Source organism: Falco peregrinus, chromosome 2 (genome assembly GCF_023634155.1).
Source record: "Falco peregrinus isolate bFalPer1 chromosome 2, bFalPer1.pri, whole genome shotgun sequence".
Lineage (NCBI taxonomy): Eukaryota > Metazoa > Chordata > Aves > Falconiformes > Falconidae > Falco > Falco peregrinus.
Genome location: NC_073722.1, coordinates 7,262,202 through 7,286,865, shown reverse-complemented (window position 1 = coordinate 7,286,865; position 24,664 = coordinate 7,262,202).

The following is a 24,664-nucleotide window of genomic DNA, read 5'->3' as shown; positions in this document are numbered from 1 at the left end:
CCACCCTCACAGTAAAGAATTTCTTCCCAGTATCTAATCTAAATCCGCCCTCTTTCAGCTTGAAGCCATTCCCCCCTGTCCTGTCGCCACAGGCCCCTGCCAAAAGCCCCCTCCAGCTCTCCTGTAGGCCCTTTAGGCACTGGCAGGCCGCTGTAAGGCCTCCCCGGAGCCCTCTCTTGTCCGGGCTGAACAGCCCCAGCTCCCTCCCTGTGCTCATCGGAGGGGGCTCCAGCCCCTGGTCACCTTCCCGGCCCCCTCTGGACTCGCCGCAACAGGTCCATGTCCTTCTTATGGTGGGGCCCCAGAGCTGAATGCAATACTCTGTAAACCAGTGGTCTAGGGTGCCTTCTAATTTAAACTGGAAGTATGACCTTAGAACTGGAAATCTATCCACAGCCATTACTAAAGGAAATATTTGAAAGTGCTATTATCCATAGGTGGTCCTAGGTATGAAATCCAGGGCAGCACATCCTGAAATACACGGTACTGCTGCACCAAATGTAGTTAAAGAACTCGTCAGTTAGTCTTTGAGTGTTTGGCCATACCTCATCCCAATATGCTGTTCAATTGTTTGTGAATGGATCCAGTGTTTGTACCTGTAGAAATCTGCTGCTTTGGCTTTTGCAAGTATTCATGATTTTTTTTTGCATGCAACAGGGCTTCCTGACATCTGCTTCAAATCAGATTTTTTCTTATAATATTCATGTATGCCCTCTTGTCCTGTCGTGTGTATTAAACTGAAAATAATTCTTGAATAGACATCCATATCATGTAGGATTTTGTGTACTTTTTATAAACGCCATCTGGATTTGATACTGCTGTAGGAGGCAGGATGCTTTGTTTCTTGACAAAGTTGTGTATCAGAAACACTGTCAGGAAGGAGTCCATGGGCCTTTCTTCCTTTCAAACCTGAGATAGCGCTGCGTCTGTCTACAACTTTGCTTCATAGGCTTTTTAAAAGTCAGAAATCCACAACCACAAAAGACTTGAATAGTCTAACTAGCTCAGGAAGGGGTTTCAGTAATGTTGCTGCAGACTCTCATTTATAGAGTCTGCAGAGCTGTAGCAGGCGGCTTGCCAGAGCAACAAATTAACGTTATTTAACATTTCTGAAACTTTTAATTAAGCTTGTTTTAGGCTTGCAGGCAAACTGGAGCATATATTCCCATCCTCTGTTTAAGAATGTTCTTGGCTTCTAGATGAGTTTTCCTAAGTGGTCCCAGCTCTAATAATGTCATCCTAACGAGCTGTGCAAAACATGGTGTGTTTTGGTCTTGAGGCTTCATGCACAGCAATTTTGCTTTCAATCTACATGGGTCTGCACCCCATGATTTTTATTTTGAGTTTCAGGTTCAGCGGGGAAAGAAAAAAAGAAAGAGCAGCATTTCACAGGGATTTATGTTGGTTCCATAAACTGGCCCTTATTCTCTCTAAAGATGTGTGAATCTTAACTAACCCTTTATGAAAAGTTTTGTATTTGTAAAGAAATTCAAAAGGGGCACATTGTGTAGTTTATGACTTCATTGTGAACATTTTTTACAGCTGTAATCCTTCCTTCTGAATGTTATATTATGGCTGTTGCTCCTGCTATATGGCTAAGGTAACAAAATGGTTTCTTTTATAAAGCCCTATTTTCAGATGGCTTGTGAAACATTCAGCTTTGCAGATGAATTGTTCTATATCTTGGATTGTGGCCAAATATTTTTTTTTCAAGGCTTGAACAAAATTAGTTCAATCACTTGCATGAGAGTGAGGAAAATGAAGTCCAACGTTCAGAGTAACTAAGGCTGGAAAGCTAGTTTTACAGGGAAGTATTTTACCTTTAAAAAGAAGTGCCCAAGTATGCTTTAGAGGGGGTTATTTCTGGTTAAATTATAAGCCAAATCCAGGCAAATCTGGAAAATGCACCTGTGGAGAGAAAGTGAACAAAATGGCTCCAAGTATTTCTGGATATTTTCCTAATCTTTAATAAAGCTATGACTCGGTGAAGGAGATGTTTCTCATGTTACATTCTTTAGCAAAGTAATCCATTACTTAAGAAAGGTGCAGGGATTTGGTTTTGGTTGTTTTGTGGTTTTGTGTTTTTGGGTTTTTTTTCTTGGTCAGAACATGAAGAATTGTCAAAGCTGAAGCTTTTAAAATATTATTGAGTCAAAATGTAGTCCAACTGGAAATGTTTCAGCCAAAGGGAGAATTGCATATGGAGGAAAACAGATGAGAACCCTCCCCCTCCTGCCCCATTCTGGGCATGGATTTGTAGAGTATTCTTTTTCTAAAGAATGTCATTGTTGTTATAACAAGTAGAGTGGCTCCAACAGAAGCAACTGAAATTTGCTTTCAGCATAGTGAGTTCCTTGAAGATGATCCCCTTGCTTGTAGAAGAGCAGTGGTGGTCTGCATCACAAGCCTTTTTGAGGAGTGGCTTGAGTAACCGCTGCTGCTTATGAACGTGCTTGGAAAGACTGGAACGGTTTGTTTGTTCTGTGTAATGAGGAAATACACATATTCTTGAAAACTGGTTTGCTGTGTAGTACATCTCTGTTCACATAGCTTAGCTCTGGCCTTCCTTCCTTCATAAGATAATCTTTTACAATTCTCTGCCATCCTCAGCTTGGACCCTAGCAGCCTGAGTAGTAACATGTACAGTAAACTCACAAGGAAACTGTTGGGTTTTTTTTTCTGAGAATGTGAGCTGCATAGTCTGAACCTATGGGGTGACAATGTCTTTCCTGTACTGCAGTATTATCCATAAAGAATATAAATATTCTGTTAGGAGCTATATGTTGTTGAGAGTAATTTCATATCCCTGAAGGCTGCCTTCATGAGTGTGTGCATTTTACAGCTTTTTTTCTTTTATCTGTGCCTATTACATGATACAGCAGTGTCTGCATCCCATTGAGATGATGCACTCCATAGCACTTGTATTCAAGGAACAAATAGCCATGCGTACCACGGAATTAATAGGATCAAACGTGTTCATGGAGTAACTTCTGATTCTAGTGAGTTGTGCTAGAATTTGCTTTATTTTTTCCCATTGGTGTTTGTCCTGCCAGCTGAGGGAATTTCTACACAAGTCATGATCCTCCCTAAGTAGTTTGTCTTCTTTGTTTTGGTAAAACCATCTGAAGAAAAGATATACATAAAACCGACTTCCAGGCATTTGTGGCAGAAGCAGGGAGTTGCCAGATATTGAAAGTATTAGCTTAGATTCGTGGAGACTGGGCTTTGTTCACTTTGTACCTAGAAACAGTGGTGGTGATGGGGAGCTTATTTTTTGCTTCCAGACTAAGCTTTCATTTGTGTTTTTCATGGTTCTTTGGATGATACAATTCAAGAACTAAGAATGTATCCATTTGTTCTTGTTTCAAAAAATAATAAAAAAAATAGATGTCATAAAAAGTACATGGGAAATATTCTAGTACTGTTCTGGTAAAACTCACCTAGATGTCATACTGAAACTTTTAAATTCTAATTAGTAATTTATGGTCTGATAATAGGACTGTAAAGTAGCAAAACATGCAACTGGAAAAAAGTGTTTTCATAAGAAGGATAGTGTTTTGATGATTTTTTGTACGATTTTTAGAAATGTCTCTATTATTGTGAAAAACACAAGAAGGACATGAATGTTTTGCTGTCCTGTTTCATGTGAAAGTTAGTACGTTAAGGAGCTGGTGAAGTTTGTAGCATTTTCTGCTGGCTGAGTTGATGTCAGTCTGATCAATGCTCTGGATGCTGTGTATGTTTGAAGTAGTTTAGCTTCAGGTTGGCTGATCTGCACGCATACAAACATTGCTGTCTTTCAATAAAGCACGATAAATATATACTTTTCATACAAATGGGCTTTTCAGTCTGTAATAAGTAAAATAAGAAATGTGCGAGAACGCAACATACTTGTTTTTTTAATTGACTTCAATAATTCATGATGAGCTGAAACTTTTTCAGGAAATTTTGCAAGCACACCTCATATGAGATGAGGAAGCAGCCTTCTGTTCTTGTGCTGTGAAATTCTGAGCCATTAATATTTACGACATTCTGGTAACTAGCAATAGAAGGTTTTCAGTATTAATTCAGTTTCACTGGAGCAGTTATTGTTTGTGTTGTGATGACTGTAGAATGTATTCTATGCATCTCCATTTAATGGATGGGATAAATGGCTTCAGCTTGGCCTGCAAAATATAAACCATCCTAATTTGAGAGCAGCCCAGTAAAACAGGAATGCACACCTCGTTTTAGGTCAGAGCATTTGTAAGGAATGTATCCAAGACACCTGCAGAAAATTAAAGCCTTTACTCCCCTTGTACACAAAAATTTCAAGAGGTAATTACCCTCAGTGTGAAACATAATACGGCTCCCATTAGATGGAACACATGGAGTGAAAATTGAATAGATGTCTTGTCGGGAGTGCTTCTGAGAATTAATAGGGCTGTCAAAAGTAGTAATAGGAGTGTTTTCTTCGCCTTTGTGTACAGCTATCCCTCTCCTTATCTTTTGCGGTTTATGATGAAGCTGTTGTCATTCTGCTCAGCAGACAGACACAGGCTTCTTCCATGTCACCGTATCCTGCCAGTCGCTTTGTTTCTGCGGAGCTGGCTGCTGTCTCTAAAGGCTCCCACTTTTGTCCTCAGCCTGCCTGACTCCTTTGCACTCCGTTCCTGGTTGCCGTGCCAAGGGCTGGCGCGGAAGTCCCTACTTTTCTGTGAGCTGCAAGGATTAGGGTGACAAAGTGGGGCTGCTGGGTTCAGAATCTCACTTTGTTAAACCGTTCTTTTATCCTTCAGGGAACTTCCTCTGTGGAGATGGAGCTGAAAGTTAAGCTTTCATGCTTTGTTCTGGCGGCCGAGCCACAGATATCCAGTTTCCTCTCTTATTGTTTGACATTTTGTTTATGTCTCTGTGTTACAGAAATAGAGCAAACGGTCTTTGTGTTCAGGTTTTCTGCTCCCTCTGACTACTGAATGATGATAAGGTTCTGGTTTGGAACTTATTTCCTCTGTTCCTGCTAGTTTTGAAGAACTCTGCCAAGTGGTTAAATTGTGTGCCTGCGTATTTGTAGTACCTGCTTACTACTGGTTTTGTAGCTGTTCTGTCCCATCTGATGGTTGTCAGGTAAACAAGGTGTGAGATGTGTTGGCGGCCTCTGGTGCTTACAGAGCCTTCACTTGTACTCGTAGAGGCAGATGGTGCTTTGGCTAACGTCAGACCTTAATGGTGGTCTCTTGCAGTGCTACCTTCTGGGCCACGTTGGCTCTGCTCCAGACCTTTTCAGTGGAATTGCTTAGACTTCTGCTTGGTTTGAACGTTAAAACTTATTTAAATGTGAACTGAAATCTCTAGCCTGCAGTTGTGACCATAAGTTTGAAATGCGTCAAGTTGCAGGGAACTTGTAGAAGGGTTTATCCATTAATTCATGGACATTTTCAGCAGCTCTATTGTAGAGTTAATTGTCATTTACAGCCTTGCCAAGTGTAGTTTGAATTATCCACAAGCCTCCCAAGAAGACTGCAGTTTCATATGTCGCAAAAATACCTCAGGTTCTGTCCCTCAAGCTGAGTGATAAGCTTCTACTGTTTAATATGTAGCGGCATATGTTGATTGTGTTTGGGGTGGGTGAAATCCATGACCCATCCAAGCCTTTGACTACCTAAGTAGGAGTATAACAACACCATGGTGCATGTTTCTTTGCCTTTTTCCCTCCTCCCCTCTCTTCTTTCCTTGCAACATATATAATGATTTGCCTCAAAGGATGGTGAGGAGATGGAGTCCTCATGTACACAGTGTTTTTTGCTTTTTTGAGTCAGTCTTATGGCGAGCTATGATCTGTCCTTTTGGCAGCATTAAACATTGGAATAGTTGAAATGTCTGCTTCTGCCAGTTCAGAAATAAGTCAATAAAATACTTGCAATGCTTTCTGCTGTCTCAAAATGCATTTCTTGTTCCACTGCTAGTAGTGACTCTGGATAGTTTGCATTGTAGAGTGGTGTTTAATGATTTTTAGATAAAACCTAGTTCATTTGTGAGCAAAAACTTGGTCTTGCCAAATCAGCCTTGCAAACTAAACATGGAATTGGAAAGCTAAGTGTTGGCTTCTTTTGTGTGTAACCCCCATTTTATGTCTGTTGTAAAAGTATAACTAGAGTGCGTTTTGGCAGGTATGACAGCTCTAGTACAAATCAATTCCCAGTTAGAACAAATAGGTTTTTAATGTGTAAATTCAATAAATGACAACATTGCACAGTTACATTTCACTCTGTAGTTCTTCCTTCAAAACTTCTGAGCTACTTTGTTTCATATCTTGATTTTCCTTATGGACCGGTTCCATGTGAAATTAGACACTCAGACACTTAATGCAGTGTAATTTAGCATTTCCTTTTAGTGTTTTAAAGATCAAAAGAGCTGTGAGCCTGTGTTGTCTATATTTTCCGGGATGGGAAACTTTCCTTACACTGCTTTAATTGTAAATTTTTCCTGTCCTTTTCTTGCACTTACTTTATTTCAATGTATCCATGCTCATATTTAATTTGGATGGTAAAGCTGCTTGTGTAGTTGCCTATGTTTTTGCTCAGAACTTTGGGTGCTGGAAATGTGATATATATCAATTAGAATCAAGCTGGACTGTTAAATTTTAGTACAGATTTGGACCCAAATGTTCCCCAGTTTCCAGGAGCTTTTGGGAAAGATAAAGTCATGCAGTTTTGGGCTTCTGGTTGCTTTTCTGTGTGACAGCTTTTTCCTTTTTTCCTTTAATTACTTTTTGTCTGAAAGTGGCCATATAGCCCTTCTGGTCCACATTCTCATCCTAAAGCAGATTATTAGTGGTGGTTTTTTGCCTCCTATACATTATTCTATGGGCTTAAAAAGATTATGCTTAAGATTTTGGCATGGCAGTTACTTGCACTTGTAAGCATACTCTGGATTTTTTAAGTCTCCTGAACTGACATTTGTTGAAAAGCTATTTTAAAATAAAGGAAATGGTGTTTGGACTGTGATGCATGCTCTCACTGTTGTAGCCATTTGTAAATAAATTTTGTAATTGGAAGGAGCATTCAGAGCTCCCTGTACTATGGTTGGTTTTTTAAATTGACTTAAAATAAAGACCTGAGTTTTCAGAAAGTTCTAAAAGTACGGACTTTTTCTGGTGCACTGAATAAAATTGTTTTCTCTTCTAAAAGTACGGAATTTTTCTGGTGCATTGAATAAAATTATTTTCTTCATGTTACCCAATGTGACTGTTATTTCCTCGTACCAATGGTAATACTCTGATTTGTACCTAAAGTAGCAAGGTAAAATGAAAACAGCCTGGGGCTGGCTCCTGTGACTACTTTGGCCTTCAGCAGCCCAGCAACATCTTTTTCTCATGGACCACTGGGAGACCTAGGATTTTCACTGCTCATGTTATCATGTTGAAGGTAGTTGAAATCACGGCTACTCCAGAAAAACAAACTGCTTCTCCCTTTCATTAGTTGTTTTGAGGAAATGTTCTTTTTCTGTTTGAATCCATACATGCTGTGGTACAGAATAGCCCAGGTGGTATCTCAGTATCTGCAGTTCCCTCCTCAGAAGTTGCCTTCTAATAGCTTCCCATGAGCATCCATTTCACAGCAAAATACGAGGCTCACGCGATTAATGTGGGTATGGACAGGTCATTGCTGGAGGTGACTGACCTCTCTGCAATACTTCCAGAATTTTTCCTTCATCTGTAATTACTTCTGCTTCATAAAGTTTTAAAAAAAGATACTGATGTACTATCCAGCAGAATGAGACACTTATCTGGGTTTTAGAAAGACAGTCATACAAAATAATAATGAACCATAAAACATAACAGCCTTGACAAGAAATAAATGCTGGCTAAGACAACTTTTTCTCTCTGGATCATAGACAGGTGCTATCCTAATGGAAACTCCAAAAGCGAGGGGAGACTGAAGAATCATTTCAGAATCTGATGTAAGAACCAAATGGCTGCAGTTCAGTGTTACTTCAGGAGTTGGAAAGTTAAAAGTAATCCCAATAGCCGAATTAGTGGGCAAACAAAATGCTGGTCAAAGGTGCATAATAAAATTAATGTTGTTACATATTTCTGCAATTTTCCATGTGTACTTGCAAGAATTTTGTGGATATGATTTGTTTTTCTGCAGACAGACACGTACATGTCCTGTAGCTTTTCAATATGTTACCATTCCAGCAGAGGAGCAAAAAGCTGTTTTGATAAATAGTTTTCAGCGAAACGGTTGTAAACCATTTGAGTGTAAGATGTTTAATTACTTTTACAGGATCTATGAAAACCAAAAAGTGTTTTGGCCAAGCACTGATTTGCATTTTGCGACTGATCACTTTCTGAATCTGTCCTGGCCATTTGTCATAGCACTGAGAAAGTGTGATTCCAAATAAAATAAAAATTTCAAAGTCAATTTCAGAATAAATGGAAAGAGCTGAAGATGGTGTTTTCTCAGTTGTGTTTCATATGTGGTAGGCTAGCCTTTTGATACTTGCAATGTTGCTATTCTTTTTGTGGTTGTTTTGCAGTGTGTATATAGGTGTGGCATTTATACATATACGTGCCATCAGTTGGAAAACAGATGTCTCCCAGTAAAATTCATTAACTTTTCATACTCTATTCCATCTTTTGTTACTGTTTGTTTTGAATGGCCCCATTGTTTTTACCCGAGTGGTGTGCTGGTTGCTCTCATGGTACATTTTTAAAAATAAAGGGGTAGGGAGAGACCTTCCAAACATCTGTTTTTAATCAAAGTTGCTTTAATTTCCATGTATGCCATCTTCTATCCATCATCCATGTTAATCCTCAAATAGTCAACACGTGCAGGATTTCATATGTTGTCTCATAGGCACATCTTTAGCTTGTATTTTCAAATAGTTCATAAACATGTTTACTTTAACATATTCTTAGCTTGCTCTTCTTGGATTTTAAATCCGGAATCAAGAGCACAGTGTCCTTCAAGTGTCATTTCAGTGTGTTCAGCATCTTGTAATAAAATACAAGTTAAACAAGCCCAGCTGGCATTTCACAGGATATGTTTGGACATTCTTTCTAGTTAAATTAACAAGACTAAATCTTAGATGCATTTGTAATTATGTAAATCCACATGAACTCAAAGCTGTTATTTAAATGGTTTCAGAAGAAAAGTGGTTGCATCTCAAAATATCAATGTCATTGTCTGGTCTTGATGTTCCTTAAAATGTTCTCCCCTTCCATAGCCATGCTGAATAGATGATTGCAACTGAGGAGGTAAAAGGTTAGACAGTATTCTGCAGTAAGCCATACTTTAAACTTTGTCTTTTTTAGATCTGTTCTGAACTGATTGGTTGCCTAATTCTATTTAGCATTTGGCCACACAGAGCCCAAAAGATGTAGGTGCAACTTCTTTAGGTGCGTTCCAGAAGTGGTCTGAATATTGGCATTTTTTTTGGTCGGAACAGAAAGGTCACGTCCATTGCATTAATTTGTCCAGAGGTACTGCTGTGTGCTGAGGCCTGGGGAAAGTGTGGGTGGGTGGAAGGTGGCATGTGTGATATGCAGAAATCCCAGCGTAGAACCAAAGTCATGACAAGCTGTGGTTTTGTTACCCCAAAGCAAACACTTTAGCAGCCTTTGGGATATTATAACTAATGTAAAATAAGAGGCTTCATCATTTTTTCCCTCTGTAGCGCTATTCTGTCACCACTGAAATGGTCACATACAATATATAAACTCACTCCTTTGGGATGAATCAAGAGCAAGGTGAACATTCTGCAGGAATTCAGAATGAAGAGCTTTGGTCAGCAAGCATTACATTCCCCCAGAGGCTGCTAAACTGGTCTTGAAAAGCTCTTTTCTTAACTACTAAAATTAAAATACAAACTTTTTGCTTGTATCACTTCTCCTAGAAGTGAGTAACTGAAATGTTTGGAGCATCTAATCTGAAAGTTGACAGTGTGAGCTGCAATATACCCTGGAGTTTGCCCCGGAGCAGAGACTTGCTAGCCCAGCAGGCTTAGCTCCTAGAGGTTTATAGAAATGCAAATTACATGCCAAATAACAAAATGAAAACAAAAAGAAGTGCTAAACTACTGAAGTGGCTCAGCATGCTAATGACAGGCTTCATTAGGGTATCCCAATATGGACAATTGCTGCAACTATGAGCAGAATAGATATAATGACTCTTCATTCACAACAAAGTGCTGAGTACTAGGGAATTATTTAGTGCTGTTTTTTTCTGAGTCTGTGTTGGACAGACTTGGTAGAATCAAAACTTCTTATAGAGTGTGATTTTGAATAATATGGGCAAATAGATGTCCTTTTTTACTGTTATTTTTTATTAAACTTGACATCCGCAATCATTTTTAATGTGCAAATTTTTTTGGAAAGAGATCAACTTCAGTAAGCGAGAAAGGATGAAAAGATGCAAGACCCACAAACAGTAAATGTGAAACTCTCCATGTATCATACATAAAATAATAACTCATATCAGGAAGACTGTTTGATTTACTGTATGGGTTACTACAGCTTTTGGTCTCCTTTGGAATTATCAGATAAAAGCAAGTGTTAAATTTAGCAACTTATAAATAACATCAAAAGAAAATTCTGGTAGCCCCCAAAAGTTTGATTTCATGCTGCATATCTTCATTATTACACAAATATGTTGAATTTATCACATAATTTATTATTAAAATTATATCTCTATACTTTGTGTAGGTCGTGCATGTGGGTGTGCACATATGTATGTATCATTTAATACCGACCTTTTTGAATCTTCCGTTCATGACCATGGCAATATTCCAAGCACAGGAGGCCATCAGAAATATTCCAGGTGCAGCCTTTTCTAATAGAAAAGCATCAGCATAAATGTGTTTATGCCTCTGAAACAAAAGTGTGATCTGTTTCAGATGTGCAAGATAAAATGAAGTGTTAAACTACTTGCAAGAAATTGTCTTTTTTTCCCCTCTGTCGAAAAAGGTAGGTGCTTTGGGCTTTGTATCATACACTAGAGAGGCACACAAATCTATTTTGCAGAAATCTGGAGTCAAAAGATCTGTAACTCTTTACAAAAAGATAATGAACAGTAGGTGGAATGCAGTATTCAAGGGCTAACTGGAAAATTGTTCTAATGGAAGAACACTGTATGTGTAGGTTGTAAATAGCTGCTGTATGCAGACCTACCTGAGTCACATCACCTCCCTCCTTTTTTAAAAAAAAAAAACCCAAACCCTAGATATGTTACCAATAACTAGAGTAAACACAACTCTAAAATAGGTAATGCAAAATTGCATTACAAAAATTTTTAATCTTTTTCTTCATTGTTGCATAAATCACTTATTTGGGTTTTGTCCTTCAGTCCTGTGAAGTGCATAGGGCATCTGGTATTGTGTCCAGCTAATGCTCTCAACTTGCTATTTGTCTTTGAATAACTCCCTCACAGGAAGATTATTTTTTTTTTTAAAGCCTCAATTTTGGCAAATCTCTCTTGATACCTCTGCATGCACTAACGGACCGGGTTTTCAAAATGCTTGTTTTATCCTGGACTTCAGGAATATCTTTGAGTGTTTTTAAAGTGTATGCAATAATGGACACCAAAAACTTGAGGTCACTTGGATAGGTTTTAAGAGAATCTCTTTAAAGGTCTATATTTCTTTTGTTGCTTTTGAGAATTGCTCACCTACCTTCTCTGCCTTGCTCTGCAGATTTGGGATGAACGATACTGAAGGTATGAAATCACATGCATTCTGATATTACATACTAGCTTGTATACATGGAATTTGGAGTAGAAAGTGGCATCACAGTCACTATTAAAAAGCACAAAGGACCAAAGAAGGCAATTTGATGTTATCAGATGTATAGTTCAATAAGGACTGCCACAGGGAGTTGCAGCAGGTGTAACTTATAGAACCTGTGCAAGCGTAATAAAGGAAGTCACTTCCCTTGTGGTGAAAAGTCACTATTAGAGTGGGACAGCAGATGAAACGTGAGCAATCACAGGGAAATGAAGTCAAGATAGATGTCTTCACCTTCTTGTCTTCCACTTCCGATTTTTCTGAATATTTTGACTGTTGGACATCTAACCTCAAAAACATGGTTCTTAGTTATTTTAAAAACCTAGCTCACATGGGTGTGAAATAGTGCTTTGTTGCAGGGGCAACTGAATTTATTGAGACTTTTTTCTATGTGTGCAATATCAACAGTTTTCACTCTTGCAAATGATATACAGCCCATAAAGCAGAAACATTTAAACTGTTCAACAAACTGTGCCAGTGCTCTGTACTTAGAAGACTTCAGTGGGGCTGGCATATAGTTAGCTTTCCTAAACAGAGAAATTCAGTACTTAAAGACACCATAGGAATGAAGTAGGTTAACGTGTGAAGTACAGTGTTGTTTTTTTGCTGAAGAAGCTACTGTACTTCATGGATCTGAATGGCTCAGGCACAGTGTATGTGTGTTTGCTTTTGACAAGATGTCTATTATAAAAGATTAATTTTTTCATTCTTACCTGTTTGTCTAAGACGTGTTGCCTTTCTTAGTAAATGCCAGCTGAAAATCAGGGTCAAAATTACCAGCTCAGATTTAACTTGCAGCAGATCTTACTGGGGAAAAAAAAAATCCGACTCCAAACATTGGCTTCTCTTTTTCAAAAAACCCGAACCAAACAAAACGTAACTACCACCACCAACAAAAAAATTTGTATCTGTGGATCACAAGGTTTTTGTGCACTGATACTATACTTGGAGCAAGGAAAAAGGGGTAAAAGAAGAGAGTACCTCTTGAATCCGTGTTTATGCTAGGTTTCCTTTTCTTATCTGATTAACTCTCAGATAACCTATCCAGCACATTTTTTGCAGCAAAGGAAAAATAACTTCTTAAATCTCAACTAAACGTAAATTTTCATATTTATAAATTACTTTCTCATCAGATGTGGTGGTCATTGGTGAATTGGTACGTGAGTCACATGATTATTGCTAAATAGTCCATTAGACTTGGAAACAAAGGGACTGGCCTTGATATACTTGAGAGAAGCAAAGCAGACTGTTACCACAAAATCTTTTAGGCAACGGAGATTTATTTTGTAAAAGTAATTCATTTTAGTTACCTGAGCCATTTGACCTTATTATGATACTACTTGAACAAGTTTATGGTATATGGAGATAATTTTGCAGATTATAGGTACTGTGACACTGAGAAGACTAGGAACCCATCTGTTTTAATTTGATTCATTAAATACCAGGGGCTTATGAAGAGCTGAATATGTCAGTCAGTACATAAAATCTCTTTATAAAATTGTGAGATTCATGGGCAGGAAAATGACCTATCGTTTCCAGTCTCCAAGTCCTTTCTGAAGCCCATTTTTTTGCTTTCTGTAGGGAGAATTAACATTTGTGGAAATATTTTGATATGATAAAGACATTAAAAATATTTAGCTTGCACTGCTGATTTCTCACAGTTTTTGTCCAGATGATAAAGCGATGCAATGGATTGGGCTAAAATAAAGGTGATGAGGGACTTTTTACCTAGAGCCTTTGCATGCTTGACTGCTATTCATTCCTCTTTATGGCTCCTGCTTTGACAAGTGAAATGTAGCTGCCTTTGCTTTCCAGACTGTATCCCAAGTGTTCCAGATGAGATGAAGCCAACTCATGGAAAAGCATGTAGGCAGAGACAGCCAGTTTTTACCTTGATCCCCACCTCACATAATCCCCCGTGGCTGACAGGCCAGTTAAAGGTGTAGGTCAGCACTGATTATGGACAATTTTTCTGTGCGATGCCGTCGGATTACATTTTCTCTCAGCAAGCTTAGGTAATACAGTATGATGAATTATGCTGGTAGCTTATTAACTTCATTGTGTCTTATTCTGCTAATTTCTCATAATAATGAGAAATTAATAATGCATTTCTCAGTCTGATTGCATTTTAAGCTCTACTTTATGAAGACCGTGGTCTACTGCTTTGTTCAGAAAAGTTGTTCTGGGAAGTCTTGTAGCACTTGAGTGTCTGAACCAGGTGTTCTGTGTGCCTTTTGGAGAACATTAGCTCCTTTGCCTGCCTTTCCTTGCTTCTCTAGGAACGATTCCTGACTGTCCCCAACAAGATGGTGTGGCCTTATTATCTAGAGCAATACTGACAGGGAGATCTTGTTGGTATTCAGAATGGACCTTCCAGGTCATTGTCATTTTATCTTTATTTCTCTCAGATTTCCACAGTTCCGGCAGAGGAAGCACACACTTCATTAGGAATTCACTTGGTGCTGGTTTAACCTTCATTTTCTTTGCCCCCTTTACAGCTATGTGTAAACAGCTGAGGTTAAAATATTCTATATTAAAGGATACACAGTTTAATTAATAACGTGAATATTTTTCATTTAATATGTTAGAACTTAGTAATAGCTGAGTTTGTTTACATAATCCACCTCTCGGCATAAGTCAGCAAAGGAAAACCTCATCAGGAGCCTAAAACTACTGGAAAATGTGAGATAATATAAAGAAGTGGTAGTGAGGAACGCTGCATGCACGCATATGCATGTGTGCACATCTTCCCTATCGAGCATTCTAAGCTGATACCTTTAGGACTGATTTTAAAAGTAACATAACAGTTTGGTTCCCGGTTACCCCTTACTAAATTCATCAGTTACCTTTGAAATGCTCTTGTTAGAGCATCTGAAGGTAACTCGCTTCCCTGCCCTTTGAATAGTACCATGTCTCTGTTTTCCAGAATTTTAATGCATGTCTGGATGCACTTTTCTGAGAAAGCTTTCAGTGAGGAAGAGCATTGCAAAAGGTTAATGACTTATTGCAGAAAAAAGATAAGTAATAATTGACTGAAAGTGGATGTATACTATCTGAATTGGCACTGTTACTCTGAAGTTAAATTATTTCATGTCCCAAGCAGCACACAGCAGAAATTCTTCACCGATTTAGAGTTTCGAAAATCGTTCGATTTGAAAATGAAAATTTTCATTTCAGCCTAATGTTCTGAGGCAAACTTTTTGCTTATTTTAAATTAAATGACATCTTAAGAATACATTTGAATTCCATCTTGAAGACTACATTAGTTACATGAAAGCACACTGTGCTTTTGTTGCAAAGTGTTTTTTTAATCCGTGAGTTCTCTTGCAAAACTCCTTGATTCTAAACAAAACAGAAAAGATCCCCCTTCCAGGAAGAAAATTTCCGTATGAAAGACATGATGTTTTAAAAGTGTTTCCAATAACAGGAATCAAGACACTCTCAAGACTGGAAGGCATAGAGGAGATTATGGGGAAAAAAAGACTTTAAATACAAGATGGGCACTTCATGTTACTGTAAAATCAGCCTGGAAGAATGAAAGGAATGCTCAGCAGAGCCTGATGGCAGCAGTCTCTTAAATGATTGAACAGTATAAACAGTGTCTTTTTGTTTATGGTGCAGATTTCCTCCTTCTGTATACACACAGTGTGTGCGTTGTGTAGAGATGTGAGGCAGAACTAGGCAAAAGCCCCGGAGGACTGCAGTGAGGGATAGGAATGAAAGGGGGCATGGGCCAGGTCCTCAGCTGCTGTGCCCTGGTGCCATCAGATGAGACTTTGCAGCAGCTCTGTGCTGGCACTGCAGGCTCCAGAGCAGAAACCTGCAAGTCTAGCCTCAGCCTTGAAGCAAAAGAGGACTTTGTGACAAATGTGTCTTTCCAGAAAGGAAGGGAATCAGAGCTGTGAAGACATTATGTGTGTGTGGAAGAGAGAAGGAAGGAGGGAACTTCTGGCTACTTGTTGTTTTGGTTTTGTGTGTTGTTTTTTTTTTTTCCCCTGTTATTTTTATGCCACAACCTGTGATAGTTTTTCTATTAAAATGTTTTTACTGTACACTTGATGTATTCCCATGAAAATGCAGTTCTTCCAAAAATATTCTGCATTTCTGAAGTGTTTTATGGTTGATTGCTGCATCATAACTTTTGTGTTTTCATAACCTCATGATCGGTCTCTGCCCCTGCATTACGCCATATGTTACCCTTCCCTTTCTTGTTTATGTTCTCTCGGGTTTTGGTGTGGGTTTTTTTGTTTGTTTTGGTTTTTTTTTGTCACTTGGGAAAAGAGGGCCATACTGCCAGAAGCTTTGATTCTGCCGGCACTGGAGAATGAAACATTCTTCTTCTACCTCCTTAGTGCTTGGATAAGACAGGTTGTGATGTAGACTGAAAAGTTTAAGAGTATAATCTGCTTACTGTTTATTAGCAATTTAACAATAAAAATTCTGAATAGCCGATATCATATGTCCTCACAAATGCTAAGAAAGTTCCCTTTTTTTCCCCTTGAAAACTTTCAACTTTCAATTTTCATTATCTGCCTCCACTTGAAATATTATGAACTTGGACTGTAAATCACTGTGGGCCAGAGTCTGAAATGATTTTCCCTACTCAGTTGTATGGTAACTGCAGTTTAATATAACACAGATTTGTCATATGACTGCTGATGTGTTGGCAAGAATGACTGAAGGTGTATGGGAAATGAAAATTTTACAATGACTACTGTATAAATGATCTCCTGCTATTGTTTTACAGTATAGTTAAATAATGTGTCGCTATATTGTCTTTACGTTATAGGAATCCACTTGGTTCAGGTGCTGCCCTCTCAAATGTGTCTGCAAATTCATGCAGAAAGCTCACTGGAATGTGAGCAATTAATGAAAATGGGAACCTTTCTGAAAAGAGGTAAAGCTGGATGGTTTCCTTCCAACAGATGGAATCCTTAAAGAGCTTCCCTGTGAAACCAGAGAGTTGTTTGGTTTTTTTTTAACATGGTAATTGCAATATCTACAATTTAGCAGGTAAAAAAATATCTGCTGATAGATGAGCTTAATAGTGTTCGATAATGTTTGGTCAATGGGATGCTTTAAATGAGGTGGTGGTGTTTGTGGTACTATTTACCTCCTCTGCTGCATCTTCTATAGTCTTGAGCATAAGCAGTTTGCAGGACTTAACACTTAAAACATGCATAGTGCATGGTATTCCTCTGGCTGACTACTGAGTAGCAGTTTGCCACAGGCAAAATATATTGTAGTCTTGATGAAAAAAGTGAGGATTTATTTTGTGTTTGTTATCTTAAAATTATCCCAGATGAACGCACAACAAGCTTAGCATCCCTTTAAAGCAAATCACACTGAACTGATTGTATGAGTTGTCAGTGATGAGTGACAGCTCTCCGGTGGTGAGCAGCTGGTTGGCAACTTTGCAACGTAACGAGTAAATTCTGAAGACCTGGAGGGAGAAAAGCCCCCTAAACCAGAAGAAGTAATAAAGAATCAAAATAGGCAGAGGGATATCTTACACAGCTCAATTTTACATAGCTTAGACTTGGCCAAATTCTGCACCAGTTCCTCAGTGTAAGCCTGTGTTACATGGTCATTTATACCATGTAATGCTCCTCTAAGCCATGACCACCAGGTCAGGTGAATTCCACTCTCGTGGGCAGCTCATGGTTGTTTGCTATCTTGATAGATTGAATATTAATATTAGCCAAAATAATTCATACTATATTAAATTAAAGAGAGGGATTACTGGTAGGCAAAACACATCTGTTAAATGCTGTATGTCTGATGATAAATCCCCTGAAAAAATAAACATATATAATTACGAATAGGCTGCTTGCAGCCTATTATCCCGCAGCCTTGGCTAGGTTCTCCCAGTGCTAAATGCAAAGGGCAGTGTACGAGAGCTGGAGTTAGGGATTTTTCTGCAAGTGGCTTATTTTTACAAAGCTCTCTCGCTCAAACAGAATTAAGTGTGAAGTGCTGTTTTGATTTATCTTTTTACACAGCAATAAGTAATAAATAACAAAAGTTGCTTGCTTCCCCCCCCCCCCCCCCCCCCAAGAAAGAATTAAGGGAGAAAGTGCTTTTTAGATTTTTTTTCTTTCAGTATTAGCTGTACCAGCTATCCATATGTTTGATGTTGCTTGTATGTGTCCATGGTTCCTTAGCTGTTTTCTCTTGATTGTAGTTTTCTGAAAGATCCTAAACCCACAGTCCTGTGTAGTTCTTGTAAATGATATGTAGGTAGTTAAAAGAAAAGCATGAAGTGCAAATGCATTTCAGAAATTTTCTCATTCTGGTTAAATGAAAGCTAAAGCCCAACTACCTGAGAAGCTTCAGGTGTGTAGACTTGAATACCCTATTTATCTCTTTCTGCCTGTGGTTGTTTGGATATTTGAGCTTCAGTGTTGGCTGTTACAGAGTTCTGGTAAGGCTGCTGGGGCTCTGGATGTTTGTTTTCCTTACAAATGCTGAAAGGTAGAGTTGGATTATGCACCTTTTCTCAGCAAATTGAGATGTATAATCCTGTGTTAACAGGTGAAACAATAATTGATGGTTAAGCTAAGAGAAAAAAAAAAAGAGCAGCAGCACTAGGGCAAAGAATATACTGTAATGTTTGGTGGCTTTTTTTGTTTTTTTTTTTTTTTTAAGTAGGATTTACAGTGATGTCTTTAACTTTTTAATACCTGTCTTGTAATTTTCTCTGAATGTTCTGCATGAAATAAAGAGATTGGAAAATATGAACATGCTGGAAAGGAAGGGATGCAATGTATTGAGAGGACGTTTAAAACTAGGATAAAATATTGCTTAATGTTTATAGAAAATGTGTGGGAAGCTGAGTATTTTTGTATAAGCTGAGTATTTTTGTATATAGTATGTTGATGTATTTTACAACACTGCATATAAACTATGAGAAAGTCACTGAAACTATACAGACATAGGCCAGCTGAGTAGCATGCCTATACTTTCCTGTCTTTTCTATCCCATATAGAAAAATGCATCTCTTACTGAACTCACCCTCTATATTGTATGGGCTTGTCTCTTTTGCTATTTTCTCTTGAAGTTTTGGAGAGAGAGAAAATGTAGGAACAAACCAAAAAACCCAGAACGTAGAATTGCAGAAGTGCCTACTCGGTGCTGTAAGTAGGTGTCGACAATGTATGTATTAACTCCTTTAATTATGTAAAATAATTCTGGGTAAGAGACCTAACAGTCGTTCTTCATATACATCTCTGAGGCCTTCTAGGATGCTGGTATCTGATGGAAGCTTTCCTGAAGGGTCTTTTAGATAAACTGTATTAAAAAAGATTTTGGAATTAGGGTTGTGGTTTGAGGGATATGTGGGAGGGAAAGGAAAAGACTATTCAGTCAGAGGAAAGCAACTATTTAATAATATGTAAAAACAAAAGGTTGGCTTACTGGGTGTGTTGTGGACTTTAGAGGGAATGGTAACCATCTGTGTGTGTGAATCTGCCCTCCCCCCTGCAGCCCTCCTCCCAATACTGGGCTGATAAATCATTCTAAAGTCAAGTGCCAGGTACATGACATAACTTTTGGGAAGAATTAAACATTGTACTTAACAGCAAGGAAGACTGAAAGCTTTTCATGAATGTCTGACAAGTGCCATCTTTAGCAGTGTTGTCTAAACTAATAATTCTTTATACCTTCCCTTTCTCACGTAGAAATAAAAATAATAATTCCAGGCTTTGCTGCAGTACAATAAGTAATTGCTGGTTGCGTTGTGTTCTGACAAACACTTGCTGCAGACATGAGACAGAGCAGTGTAAGTTTTGGCTTCCTAAATTGAAATTGTCTCAGTGTCAGATTACTGCTTTGCAAATGAGCAGGTTTTTTGGTTTGTGTTTTTTTTTTTTTTTCTTTTTTTCCCCCTGTGGTCTTGTGGCCTAATATTAATACATTTTCAAAATGGAAACTCAATGAATTAGATCATTTTTCCTCAGTCTGTATCCCTTGGGATAGCTAACCTATGTTGCTTGTTTTAATTAAATTACCACACTTTCCATATGATTAAATGCCTGAATAATGAAGACTTATGGGACTCAATTTTAATGCACCATACATGAATATGAGCAACAAGGGGAAACATATGATTTTACTCTAAGTGAAATCTTTCAGTAGCAAATGTTTCACCTCATCTCTTTTCAGATCAAATGAAAGTTGCAGAACAGTAAAATAGAAAATATGGTATCAGATGGTAGTGTTCAATGGGTGGGAGCAAATATTCTCTGAAGGAAATAAGCTGATGGGAGAAAAACCAAAAATGGCATAGTGTATTCTGGGGACCTGCCAAGCAAACATTTTCACAGTTATGGTATAGTATGCTTTGGGTTTTGGGGCAAGGGCCACTAACCATATAGCGAGGTATGTCTTGGAGCAATTTTAAAGGGACTCAGTGTATTTTTTTTCTTTTAGAGTTGCCTGGGGTTTAAATCAGGACAGAATTTGGCTTAGCATGGATAGGTACTGGGTATCTAATCTAAAAACCAAGCCAGTCACTTTTAAGCACAGAGTGGTAAATTCAGGCAAGAAGTCAGGAACTTCAAGTGGGGGAAAAATGCACTTAAAAGTCTATTTTATTTTAGTTGCAGGAGAAGAAACTACTGTAGTTTGTTCGCTAGGTAAGCACATTCTTATTTTGCTATATAAGGCTTGGTAGGGAGAAAGTGTTGTGTGACGAAGGAAGTGGTAGAGACATCCTTGCATGATGTGAACTCTGTAGCATTGCAAAAATAGTTGGGTATGATGTAGGCACAGTTCCCTGTCCTGACCTTTAAACTCTTAAATGTCTGGCTTTATTAAAGTTTAAAGGCTGGTCAGAAACCGTAAACTGCTTATGAGGAAATTAAACTGCGAAAGGAGAGAATAAAGGTGCCTGTCATACTAACTGTGGCAACAGGGTCAAACTTTCCTCCTCTTTCTTAAAGCATCGTTGACCACTTCTCTTATTTTTTTTGTTAGTTTCCTTCTCTGCTTTTAGCGATTATAGAACACTGTGGTGGCTTTTTCAGATCAGATGTTTTGTGTGAAGACATCTTTTCAATATAATTTGGGAGCCACTGTCTTGACCGCCATGCAGTCATCTTAATTTTGGCTTTTTCACTCCAACAGAACTCAAACCATCCTTTTACTTTGTCTGTGTCCTGCCCTAATGGCACCCAGGTAACTTCTGCCTCTGTTTCCAAATGGCTGACTCCCAGCCTATTGAATGTATTATTTTTTTTAAAAAAAAAATTCCCCTAAATGACTGACCTCACAGTTAGTACCAGTTACTTTTTGTCCCATTTCTAGCATTGCCATCTCAGGGTCTTGGACTAGTCTTTTTTTCTTCCTCTTTCAGACTGACCTACCAACTGATAAATGTTTTCAGTTATTGGGAAGTTCTTGTTTTGTAACAAGCTGATAAATGACAATAAATAAGTATTTCAGAACTTGAGAAATTTAACTTTCAGCTTCTGTTCAAACCTAGATTATTTATCAGTTCAGCTAAGTGACATCTCCTTTGTAGCTATTTCTTGATGTATTTTCCAATTTCTCCAGTCTTCCCCGTTTTTCAGCTATGAACTCATTCTGTGGTACATTTTCATAATCTGGGGGATCAATTAGCTTACCAAAGAAAGATCTGTCTGTTTTTTAGACCCATGTTGTTGTTGAAATTTTTCAACCAACTTTGTTTTGAGCGTGTTCTTTCCTTGATTTTTCTTTTTTTTTTTTTTTTAATTTAAAATCTCACAAACTATTGAAGACAGGCTTATATGTTTATAGGTTTATTCCTTCTGTGTCCTTTTTGGCTATAACCACTCCACTGGTTGTTTACAAGTGTAATTTCATGCTCCTGTGTAATTTTACTGGTATACTAGACCTAAAAAGATTTCAGTTTGTTCAGTCTTTGAAGAAGTTGAAGGCAGTAGGAAGTTCAGAGGATTGGGTAAAACAGAAAGAGATAAAGAGATGCTGCATTGCTTTTAGAATTGGGGATGAATTATTGCTTCATAACCTGGCATTTCAAGTCATCTCTGGTAAGAGATGAAGGAAAAAATCAGTGATGAACAGACATAGATAGACTGAAACTGTTTAAACAATTTCCCCAAAAGACTGCCTCATATTTTTGTTCTTACTTCAGTGCGGTGATTCTTTGAGGTGTACAAGGTTTGTTGCAGTTATTTTTCAGCAGGGGCTGTATGTCTTCTTGAACGTCCGTGAGGATAAAAGGGCCGGGTAGATTACTTTCTGTTCTGGTATGGTATATTGGGAAAGCCTTGCTTTGATTCCTGCACTATTCTTATACTTAGCTTCAGGAAAGGTAGCTTATTTTTTCCATCTAGATCAATCTTTGATGTTTCATTCATCTTATATGAATGTTATAAATTGTTATAACAACTTGCTATAAATTCGTTCTCCCCTATGGTAGGGAGAGCCACTTGTGTTGTAATGCTTTCTCAGATTTGAGTTCTACATAAGATTTCACTACTGTGACGTGGTGGGATAGGCTAGGAAAGGGCACTTTTCATTATTTGCTCTCCACTTTCTATTAACAGGTTTGTTGGATTAGTCACCCTCCTTTTCTTGCTCTTGTTCTCTTTCCACATAGCTCACACTTTCCTTCCCATAATCTGTCATCCTACTTTCCTACCAAACAGAAAAGAACCATTTGTTATAACTTTAAAAATAAATGTTAAACAACCGGGAGTAAAGAAGGTTAACAGACAGCCAAATAGTTTTCACTGATGATCTTTCCTGATCTTTGTCCCACTGCATAAATAAGGGAATAACTAAACTACCACCACATTCAGAGATGAGCAAAATGCATATGTGAATGTTTATTAGCTTTCCACTCCAGAGATTTATTTCCCTACTTCTTTAAATATTTTGAGAAACATACTGCAGCATTTAAACATGAAAAGCATACGTTTCATATAGCTTTCCAGTTTCTGCTCTTCTATGGATGAAATCAAATTTATTCTGGCCTTGAAGCATCAGCTTTTCCAGCCTGACCTCTGGATGCCTACTAAGCAGTAGTGAAAGAATTTTGAGGAGAAAAAAGTGTGTTTCATAGTAGCATTTAATCAAGAGACATTGCTGTCCCCCAGGTTTCTGCATCTCTAGAAAACATAATAGGACTAATTCAAAGCCAAGATTTAAACATTCCTTCAATAAATAGTTACTGAGTCAAAAGTTACCATTGATTATTTTAAGTAGAGAGGACAGCATGGAAGAGCTGATCATGGAAGATAACTTGGGTCTAAGTCATTCATAGGTGATTTGGTTTGATTTCAGCGTAAGGATTCACTGGAACAGATGAGTAGTTAGTGTAAGTGAAAGAAAAACTTCTTAAATCTTCTCAACTGGTTGAACAACTTGAGGACACAAAGGTTAATAACAAGTACTTGGGGGGGAAAGCACCACAGTTAAATTGGTGAATAAACATGTCAATAAAGGTATTAGAAACAGTAAGTCAAGACTCAACAAGAAGTTTACAAAGGTATTAATGAGCTTAGAAAAGCTAAATCTTGGGTGTGGGGTAGATCTATTAATGGGATGATATAAAACTATTGCCTACTGTATTAGAAGACCCAGAAAGTTCTTCAAGTCCTATGACCATCTGCATGGGAAAGAATTGCCAGAAGCTAGGCTGTTTCAGATCTTGAGAAGGAATATGCAATCAGTTGCAAAATACTGTGGGTTTTTTTACATAGCCATGTAAATATGGTGATATCAAGAGCATAAACAGAATAAGTGTGAAGAGCCGATGGAATAGAGATTGACCAGAGCATGATGAAAAATGCATACATGGAAGTGGTCTCAGTTCTTAGCAAGAAAGTTACTGTAGCTTAATGAGAGGATAGCAACTAGCACAGACTTTATTAAAAAGTTGCCGTCATAATGGAGATGGAAGCAAACCAGAGTTTTGTAGAGGTGAGAGCTGGACACTCTTTATTTAGGACAGTGATGGAGATCTCAGATGAGTGAAGTTTGAAGTGCAGGTTCCCAGAATTTTTCGTAAATCTCGCAAATTTCATGTACCTCATTCGTTATAACTTCACTGTCTACCCTAAAGAAAGTCAAAATAATTATTCAAGTATTACTCTGCTCTCAATAGTAGGTACTGCTATACTCTTCTCCTCCACCTCAAAAGTTGACTTTGAGCAGAAATGAAGCCTTTCTGGCTTCTTGTGGGTAGCTGTGGAAAACGAATTTTTTATCTGTTTTTCACGAGACAACCAAGTTAATAGACAGTACCCTATATTTTGTGTATGTGGAACGACAGATAACAACTGGCAAATGTTGGACTTTGGGAAAGGAAGTGCAAGACTGGAGGGAAATTAATTGTCATAGTTCTTCCTGCAGCCAGTTTTAGGGCATACGTTATTATTCTTTTTTTAAAGCTTGGAGGGACTTAAAATGTGAAGGAAGAACAAAATACTGCACAGAAAGACTGTGGTGGTGGTGACAGCTAGACTCTGATTCAGAGACCCAGTAATGCAGATTGCCTAGCATGGATGTAAAGGCTATTTCTGAACATTTTGTCATTTATGTGATAAGGTTATGGGAAGAGTAAACAGCATCTGAACTTACGAAGCACACCGTTTCTGGTAGAAATATGGAGTAATTTTAACCCCCAAATACACAAGTTATGGTGTGCGAGACTGCATAGTGCAATTCCATACACAATTCTAGTCACCTGTGTCTGTGAATTAAAAGACATGCAGAAAAAGTTAAGAGGCATATGAGGGGATATCCATTTTTGATGACTAGTGGGCTTGATTTGTTTGCTATGGCAAGTAATGGCTGAAAGCAAACATCGGTACTTGGTATTGAAGCTAAAAATATTTTTCTCTATAAGAAAACAAATTGTCCATAAATAAATTCACATTAGAAATAAGAT